Source organism: Gadus morhua, chromosome 16 (assembly GCF_902167405.1).
Source record: "Gadus morhua chromosome 16, gadMor3.0, whole genome shotgun sequence".
NCBI classification, from domain to species: Eukaryota; Metazoa; Chordata; class Actinopteri; order Gadiformes; family Gadidae; genus Gadus; species Gadus morhua.
Genome location: NC_044063.1, coordinates 15,153,719 through 15,163,682, shown reverse-complemented (window position 1 = coordinate 15,163,682; position 9,964 = coordinate 15,153,719). Strand labels below are relative to the sequence as shown.

At 47.3% G+C, this 9,964-nt stretch overlaps 1 protein-coding gene across 4 annotated transcripts in view; it reads right to left on the bottom strand.

Annotated features, from left to right (window-relative positions):
• b3gat1a (beta-1,3-glucuronyltransferase 1 (glucuronosyltransferase P) a) overlaps positions 1-3,110 on the bottom strand; it is a 61,610-nt gene extending 58,500 nt beyond the window's left edge. For all 4 annotated transcript variants that reach the window (XM_030381332.1, XM_030381335.1, XM_030381333.1 and 1 more), the window contains exon 1: positions 2,551-3,110. The gene's annotated coding sequence lies outside the window, so the exon portion shown is untranslated. The remainder of the gene's footprint in view (positions 1-2,550) is intronic.
• Positions 3,111-9,964: the final 6,854 nt, after the last annotated feature.

The window sequence follows — 9,964 nt, the reverse complement described above, 5'->3', positions numbered from 1 at the left end:
CCCCGATCCATTGTTTGAGAGACACGGTCACAATGGATACTCTTTTTTGATGGGCATTATCCTGTGAGCTATAAAACATCTTCAGAATAGATGAAGATTGAGGCCCAACTAATGTATTACTGCCTCCATTCTACTCTGCTAAACACGTGCCCACATTTGCACACACTGACACATTTGTCCCATAAGCACCAGGGGGGGGGGGGGGGGGGTTGGTGGGGGGGCAACCAAGACACACGGAGCGAAATGACAGGCCGTCCCCTACCATAAGCGAGAACTGGGCTCTATTCGCTGACATTGCTGAACTGTACACCGGCTAAAAATATACCCGTGGACCGAGAGCAGCACCAGCGATACAGCAGCCTGCTCCCGCCCGTGTAAGAAACAGCTGGGAACACGGCTCCGGTGGATAGAAGCCGACAGCCTGAATAACAGGCGCCAGGTGCTGCCGCCTGCTCCAAGGTGTGCTCCTCTTTGGAATACCGTATATTTACAGAGGGGAAAGAGATAGCTCCTTGGTCGGTGAATGAAGGAATAAATAGAAATGATTTTAGTTTTTGTTTATTCTTTAATTTGACTTTGGTCCCCGGCTCTAACTGAAACGTGGGGACTGTGTATGGGCTTTGGGTGTTGTAGCATTATATACAATTGAATGTACGATGCAACCTGATTAAAAACAATAATTGAATTGTTATGTTTACTGGTATAAGGCTGATCTGTAAAATAATGTAAAAATGAGTTTTTGGTTTCCATTTTCCATTTGTGTTAGTCTTGTTATTATCTATTGGTTTATTTGTAATCACAGTTAGAGAGTCAGCATTTTGGTCCAGTTTGCATGTTGTCATGCTGGGTGTTGGTGGAGGCGTTCGGGCCGACCGGAGGAGTTGGGACTTCCAGGGAAGGCTTGGGCATGATGTGTCCTGACACATGGGCTAGGCTTTGGGATTGGTGCCCAGAGCTGGGGCACGGTCAGACAGACTGAGCACTATTTTCCAATGACACTCTCTCACAGGCGTTACAGTTTATAATGCAGAATAGTAATACCAACATGATGTACACATTGTTCCATTATAATTATACCTCTTGCCTTTAGGTTTGAGCTCACCAAAGAGACACGCACATACATGTACACACACATAGACATATAGAAAACACTCACAAACACCGCTACAGTGTTCGCCTCCATCATTCAGGAGGACAGTATCGCAACTGTTTTTATTTTGCACAGCTCCAAACTGCACACCCAAACATAATTTGAATTCACCATGGCGTTAAACATTTATGGCGTCACACATTCGCAATTAAAGCAATGTGTCATGGGCGGCTGGAGATGGACACACAGCAGGAGAAAATGTATCTGTGTCTTAGCCGGAGGATTAGGGAGCAGGCATTACATGGCTTGGTATAAGATGCACCTGTCTCGGGCCAGAACAAGCCCCGCTCCTACAGGCTTTTCCAGGAAGCTAGGGGTCTTCTGTGCTAGCTGTCAGAAATGACAACAGATAACCCTTTTAACTTCAACTCCAGCCCTCATATTCCCCAACCGATGTCCTGTTTTTTTCGAACCGACGGGAGTTTTTTTTTGCTCTTCTTCTTTGAAGTTTTTTTTTTTTTCTTTCTGGTTAAGGGAGAGGTGTTCCCCAGAGCCACTATCTCCACGAGCACGCTGTCAGCCATATGGCCTGAAAATAACCATAAACATGACATTTCTGTCCACTTTCCTCCCCTCTAGCCCATGCCCATCCTGATTCATTCAACACATTGATCAAACAGAGCAGCAGTCTTAGATCTACATTTCAATCCACCTCCTGTCCGGGCTTGGTTTATTTATATTTAACCCTGCTTCCCATTTGATTTGTTTAATGACCGACCCGGGAGCAGAAAGTCGCTAGATATAAATCTTAATAAAGACCATTTATTGTGTTTTCTAGCCCCAGGGCAGTGCTTTAGCCTTGGTGGTCAGCAGAAGACAAGGCACCAGAAGGGGGCTGTTTTGTAGTAATTTATTCCCCATGTGGCTGAGCTATCTCAGCAGCGCACACCGCTCATCACAAGGATTATCACCAGTGGCTTTCATCAGCAGCCTCCGCTATCGACTCCTCTTCTCTCGCTACAAACTCTCGCCAGCTCCCTGCACCATTCAACGTGCCTACTACTTTTCTCTTTCATCTTGCTTCTTCCAGCACTTATGGGGTATTGTGACACAAACACACACACACACACACACACACACACACACACGCACACGCACACGCACACACACACACACACACACACGCAGTAACAATGACAGAGATGGCAATCTGTCTCCCACCCCCACCACCGCCACCAACACTAACATTCGCCTTTTCCCCAACCTTGATCAGCATGGAAATTGGTTCATCTCTAGTCAAGCCCGTGTGAACGCCTTCAAGTGTCCCTTTGTCCCAGATCCTTATCCGCACCCAATCACGTCATGAATGCATAGAGAACACACGCAAACACACACACGCCGACCAAACGCTGTACAACTAAAAAGATGGAGCATTATCTCTCTTTCTCTCTTGTGTTTACCTCATGCCGACTCTTCCAAGGCGTCCAACTGCTATTCCCAGAGAGCATGCGACAGAAGGACTTCCATTCATTCTCGCATTCCTTTTTTTTCTCTTTGGTCCCCGCTTGCTGCCGCGTGTTGTGTCTGCCTCCTGTTCTCCGCGTCCCTTGGTGGAACACAGGCAGCATTCAAAAACGTTACCCTCCTCTTTGTGGCGTCGCTGCTGCTGGTTCAGTTCTGCCAACGCCGGCTGACACACGTCTCCCACTCCTGAGTGATTAACGGGAGATGGAGAGGAAAATTAAGCAAAGGAGGATGGTGAGAGAGCTGCCAGGCTTTATATGCTCTCCCCTCTCTCACTGTCTCTCTCTCTCTCTCCCTCTCTCTCTCTCTCTCTCTTGCTCTCTCTCTCTCTCTCTCTCTCTCTCTCCTGCTCTCCTGCTCTCTCGCTCTCTCTCTCTCTCTCTCTCTCGCTGCTCCCCTCCCGCGTGCTCACACACGGTGATTCAGGCGTGTGAGAGATGTCAAAGTGGCAGCGATGTATGTGTTTTGCTCCGTGGCTCCGTCCGTCGCTTGTCCCTTCCCCTCGCGCTATGCCCCCCTCCCTCCCTCCCTCCCTCCCTCCCTCCCGTGCTCTTCAGCCTCTCTTTGTCTGCCTCTCTCTCTCTCTCTCCCACTCTCTACCTCTCACACACACACACACACACACACACACACACACACACACACACACACACACACACACACACACACACACACACACACACACACACACACACACACACACTCTCAAGCACTTGCTATGTATATTTCTCCATCTCTCTTCCTTTTGATCTATCTATCGCTCACTGAGCCTGGATGTCTCTCGCCCTCGCGCATACACACCATCCACCGCGTTGAAGGCTAAGGCTGAGGCAGCAGACCAGAAGCAGCAGATCGCTTTGGGGTAGAGAGGGGTAGATATCTCTCTCTCTCTCTCTCTCTCTCTCTCTCTCTCTCTCTCTCTCTCTCTCTCTCTCTCTCTCTCGCTACGCGAGGCCATAGGACCGGGGGCTGTGGGGGGGCGACATCTGTGATTGTGCTTGTGCGAATGACTAAAAGTAGCCTCTTGGCTGAGACAAGACCCCGACCCACTCACCCGCCTACTCCCCCCCCCCCCTCCCCGACACACACACACACACACACACACACACACACACACACACACACACACACGCACACAGACTGACTCACACTCTCCCCCCCTCCCTCACACACACACAAACTCACACACACACAGTGCGCCCCCCCCCCCCCCCCCCACACACACACACTCACATATAAACACACACACACACACACACACACACACACACACACACACACACACTCGCCCCCCCCACCAACACCCTCCACCCTCATGGAGACGGGGGCTTTCTAATGGCATGTACCATTAAGGCTGAGAGCAGGGTGGGCTGTAGTGCGGGCGGGGGAAGGGAGCCAGCGAGTCAGAGGGTGTACACATTGGTGTGGACAGAATGGGAGGGATATATATACATTAGATCTCTCTGTCCCTGTCTCTCCCCATTTCACTCTCTGTCCCTGTCTCTCTCTATCTCTCTCTGTCACTGTATCTCTCTCTCTCTCTCTCTCTCTCTCTCTCTCTCTCTCTCTCTCTCTCTCTCTCTCTCTCTCTCTGTCCCTGTATCTCTCTCTCTCTCTCTCTCTCTCTCTCTCTCTCTCTCTCTCTCTCTCTCTCTCTCTCTCTCTCTCTTGTTTACGTGTTTTGTTTACCAGACACCACCGGATCACGCTTATGCCACTGAGAGGGATACCGGCTTCTATGTTTGTAACCAGTGTACGGCCACCGTTGACATATCAGATTTCCTATCGTTGATGACATCCCACCCTATCATCCCTCTATGGCTGTGGGGGGCGGGGGGGACATAGAGAGCAGCTCCATACTTATGCCCGGACCTCATTTTCAAACCGCCGTATAAGAGGTAGAACCCCCATGCAGTTCTCTGCGGAGAAACTAACCCATCCAGCTCGCTGAGGTGGGTACAATGAATTCAGGAAGACCAGTAATCGTGTCCCAAATTCAGCACACCTCCATGCGAGACTGACCTAACCACCTCGTGCAGGAATATCCCTTTTAATTGAGGCTAAAGCAGCTCCTGTGCCCAGCCGTCCGCCTGCTTGCTCAGTGCTTTTGATGGCACGCACACACATCTTGACCGGTTAAACCAAATAACAGCTAAAGCAGTGCGTGGAGTCTGTGGAGAAGGTGAGCGCAGAAGGCACGACTCGTAGGCAGTAATAATTGGCGGAGTCTCGGCTACAGGATCCAACTTGTGTTTTTTTTTTACAGCAATTCCCTTTCTCTACCAACAACATCTCTAAAGAAAACCTAATGATGCTGAATGAAAGAGCCTGTCTGTCGTTCAGGTGAGACAACGTCTGGTGGGAGGACGATGGTCATATTAATAAACAGAACCTCAGCCAATTTACCGTACCCCCCCCCCCCCCCCCCCCCCCCCAACACACACAAGCATGCATGCACGCTTGCACACACACGCACAGACACACACACAAACACTCACACTCATAGACACACACACACACACACACGCACACGCACACACACACACACACACACACATACACACACACACACACACACACACACACACACACACACACACACACACACACACACACACACACACACACAGCTGTGGTGGGATCTGTCAACAAGGTTGAACCGACCTGGTCCTCTGGGACATAGCCAGGGCCATATACCTTATCAAGGCTGAGAGTGCTTCTGTTTACGTGTTATTCATGTATCCCCTTTTTGTATAATACTCGCCCCAACACTTTGGTTCGACGAGAAGAGGGTTCGACAGCCAAGGAACAAGTCATCAAACTGCTCCTCAACCGGGGCCACTATAGATTATTCAACTTAAGTCTGTATCTCGCTGTATTACATCCTGGAATAAACCATTTATTCAACCCTCTGATCCAACCTGTCAAGTTGCTTTGATTCCGACTTCAAGAATTACTACTACGACGAAAAATACACAACGCAGAGTCTGTACGAACAGTTTAGAAATAAGATGAAATCTAACAGGAGCTAAGCTGGCCTCAACAAAAACATGTATGTATGTATGTGTGTCCGTTTATTTGTGCAGGTGCGTGATTTTTTATATGTATGTGTTTCTGTGTGCATATTGAATGTTTGAGTGTGTGACAGTGTGTTGCGTGAGTGTTTGCTGACGAGAGGAATACAATTATGATATCCAAAAGGACCTCATCAATTCCCAACCCTCTTTACGGTCTTCCTGCACAAGAAGTCCATCTGCACCATCATGCTGCAGAGCGAGCCAGCCTCCTTCATCTGAACAGCTGCGGCCAGTAGGTAACAGCCAGTTGGTGTACTATATTCTGACCCTAACTGTTACACCTCAAAAACATTTACAATACTCAATTGTTTTTTTATGCACAAAGATTGCGAACCAAAACAGAGCAGCCAACAAGTTTCCCATTGGTTGAGGGAGGTTACCGCTGGTATAAACGGGTCCTGTAGTTGACCTAGCGACCGAGTGCTACATTTTGCTGCTCGGTGTTGTTGCAGTATTCTAAGCTCCACTCCGTCACGGCGCAGGGATGCTCTTGGCTTGAGTCGCTGGATCAAAACAAACAGAAAACATCGGGCTTCTTCGCGCAAAGTTTTTGCAGAACGCTAATAGAAATATTGTGTTTTCGAGGGCACTTGTCATGTTCAGTCATATAAAATGGATGGTTGATGTCAGGATCCTTAAGGGTCAATCCGGATGTGCTGCTCTATTTTAAAGATTGATGAGGAAGACTTGTGCGGTTTGGGAGCTTGTGTTGGTAATTCTTCAAAGTTAATGCATTGTTGTGCAGCAAAAACATTATTGGAAATTATTTGGTTGTCAGGATTCATTTCAGCATCTCCCCGGTGATTTACATTTGTTGGCTCATTTCATTGTCGTATTTCATATATTTCTTTCATATTCGGCTTTCATCAGATTGAAGTGGTTGGAACCATTCTTTGTTGTCTGCGTATTCTTGTCCGATTCATGTCAGACGTTGTTGATTTACAAAGCACACAGAACATGGTCTCGACAGCGGAACGCAATCACCCATCGAGCAGTGCAGGAGCCCAGTCTTCCTGCTCTCGGTGCGTGATTGCGTGTGAAAGCGGGATGACATGCAGAGTAGCTGTATCTGCAAAATCCTATGCAACTGGTGTCTGGATCGAGTGCATCCATGTTTATTTGATGGATTTATTTATGGACGGCTGTCCATCCTCATACATATGCCCATATACGCACTATAAGCAAGCAGACACAAGCATGTTGTGGTGAAGCCATCAGATTGGGATTCAATAACGCAAATGGCTTTACGTAATGAACGGTTGTGCAGAGCGTCCTTCTCACTATGGCTGGTACCTTCCGACCTTCGGTACTTTTTTGGATGAGTTTGATTCCCCGACGCTATTCCCCAACGGCCATCTGCTGTATCTTTTGAGAGCTTAGCAGAGAGGAACAGGGAGTCACTGGACTCCCAGCAGATGACGAAGTGTGTCTCTGAACACACACACACGCACACCAACACACAGAGAGGGCAAGGCCAACAGATGGAAGGCCCCCTGATATGGAGCTGTTAGAAGCCTCAGGTCTCTGGGATCAGTCGATTAGAATGGGATGGTCTCTGACGGTATAGGGAGTAGTCATCTATTCCTCTGCATAGCAACCTAAAAATATTTACAAGATGTCCTCTAAAATTATAATTGCACGTTTGGATACAGGGATACACTTTTAATTGAAATGCTAATCTAAGCCTTGTCACTCATAGTTAAATATCTACTTTCAAGTGTGCAGGCCGCATGTGTCTTGTATTCCTAAGCTTTCAAGGCATTTTCTCTAATAGATAAAACAATTAACGCATGCTTGTTTGTAGAGCAGATGGCATGAGAATTATAGTGAGAATTTAGAGGCGTGCTATCAGCATCAACCCCAGCCTTCCTCCTTCTGAACACTAGTTTCATTCAAGAGAGAAGCCATCAAGTACAACCCAGGTTGTGTCACTTTTATGTCCGGGTCATTAAGTACAACCCAGGTTCTGTCCCTTTTATCTGGGGGTCATCTTATCACTGGGCAGCAGGCGAGCTGGCACTATCTGGCCCTGTGGCTTCCTAAACAAAGAGCCAGGGACCATAAACCTAACCTGCTATGGGGAGATTGACACAGAGGTGGGATCTGATGGTGGTGAGGCTGTTAGGATGATGCATAGACAGCTGGCCAGACCAATAATAGCCTCCATGATGGCTGTCCTGTTTCTGTGGCCTTGGGCTATGTCATTACTAAGAAGTCAGCGTGTTGCCCGATGACCTCCATGGGTACTTATAGGGACTGATTGAGATACAGCAGTCAATCACTTTATTAGTGATTCACTTATTAGTATCAGAAAAATCATGAGGCCAAGCAAATGTAAGTACTGTTCACTACTAAATCTGCTAAACATTCAAATGTATTCAAAAATATTATTTGGTTATTATTAGCATGATTAACTTCAATACAAAATCGGAATAATACATTCCTTGTTTCATTTATTTGAGCAAGATGCGTGTATGTACAAATACTTATGAGGTCTTTCTTTTTTTTTTTTCGTTTAGGAAACAGTACTGGCACGGTCCAGAGGGGTGGGGCTGTGTTCTTTGGACCAGTGGCTCGGTCTGTCATTTACAGGCAGAGACACTGGAGCAGTGTGTAGGAGATGATGTCACGCGGGCGTGTGTCTTTGGGCTTGTCCCTTGGCATCATCAGCCCCGTGCGGAACACAGCATTCACGCACACACGCACGAACGCAAACCCAAGCACACACGCGCGGTCGCGCACGCACACAAACACACACAAACACTTATACCCACGCAAACACACATACATACACACACACATGCACACACACACATAAACACACATACAAACACTTACACACACAAACACACACACACACACACACACAACATCACTGAAGCTTAAATTATATAGTGACGGTTGCCCCAGTAAATGTAATGGAGAATACTGCTTAAAATCCATGTTGTTACTTTTTATTTCATGTCCAAATGTATTGTTTTTTAATCTACACTGAGATATTTCATTACAGATCATGGGTTGAACCGTAAATATAAAATATAGACAATTTATATATATAACCAACTATGCTCTGCTGATGGCATATCCCTTCATAAGAATATACATCAGCTGCTCGGCAAAGATACCAGAACAAGTAATGCCTCCATACTTCCCTTCACAATAGGCCTTTGCTTCAAACTGTGTGGGTCACAGTGTAACGCGAGACCCAACTGTGTTCACTCTTAGGCCGTACCATTCATGGGACAGATGTACAGTAAGCGCTAACAAGTCTGCGGTTTATGAGGTTTGAGGAGACCATAGCGATGTGGCAAGAGGCCAGCTCCTCTCTGCTGCGCAGCTGTCTGAGGCAACAGCAGGAAAGCCCGGGAAACAGAAGAAAAAAGGGGGCAGCCACTGAGGAAGGCCACTGGGGACATGGGGGTGGTATGTACAGAGCCGTACCCAACCTCAGAGTGGGGAGGATCCAAGCAGCGAAAACCAATCCCCCCAGAGAGAGACAAACGAGCAGTTCTGTGGCAGTGGAGGTGGAGGTGGGCTAGGGGGGATCAGAGAGCATGGAGAGAAGTGGGAGTTTAACCGAACGGCCGAGAAATGGTCTGTGTCATTCGTAAACTACATGTTGAGTGAGTCAGCTGAAGAATGACACACAATCGTGATGTGGACTGGGAAGCACATAAACATATGGATGGTGATCCAACATCATGGGTGTATGTTATCGGCATTCATTCATGGGATGTGTTCTAATCGTTTTTGCATGTTCCGTGTCGAGGGATCTAGAATATAAAGGGTAGGCTGGATCAGTCAGAGAAGCATTGGGTGGTAGTGGTTAACCAGAATGTCCTATTAACACTGATTGACAACTGTTGTTTCCCCGGTGTAGACTCACTGCAGAGTGTTTGTGGATGCCATCACTTCTCGTGTAAACGAGAGCCTTTGAAGCCCTTTGAGTGTAGTGATGCGCAGAAATTAATAAAGGGCTACATGATTACCCTAGAATTTGCTCTGCGTAACTCAGCAAAACACACATTAATATTCTGCGCCATGTTAACTGCACACAACATGAGATACATTTAAAGAAACAGCTTTTGTTTCTGTTTTTCCTTGGGAAGTCTTCATATCTTATCTAATGCGCATGCCCAGACGAATGAAGACCGACCCATTCCCGACCACACATGGCTAATGTCTCGATTATTTGTAATCGTTTTCAGAAATAGGCTATATGTTTAGCCTGTCCACACCGAAACCTTATTCTGGGATTTTCATATCTATCCAC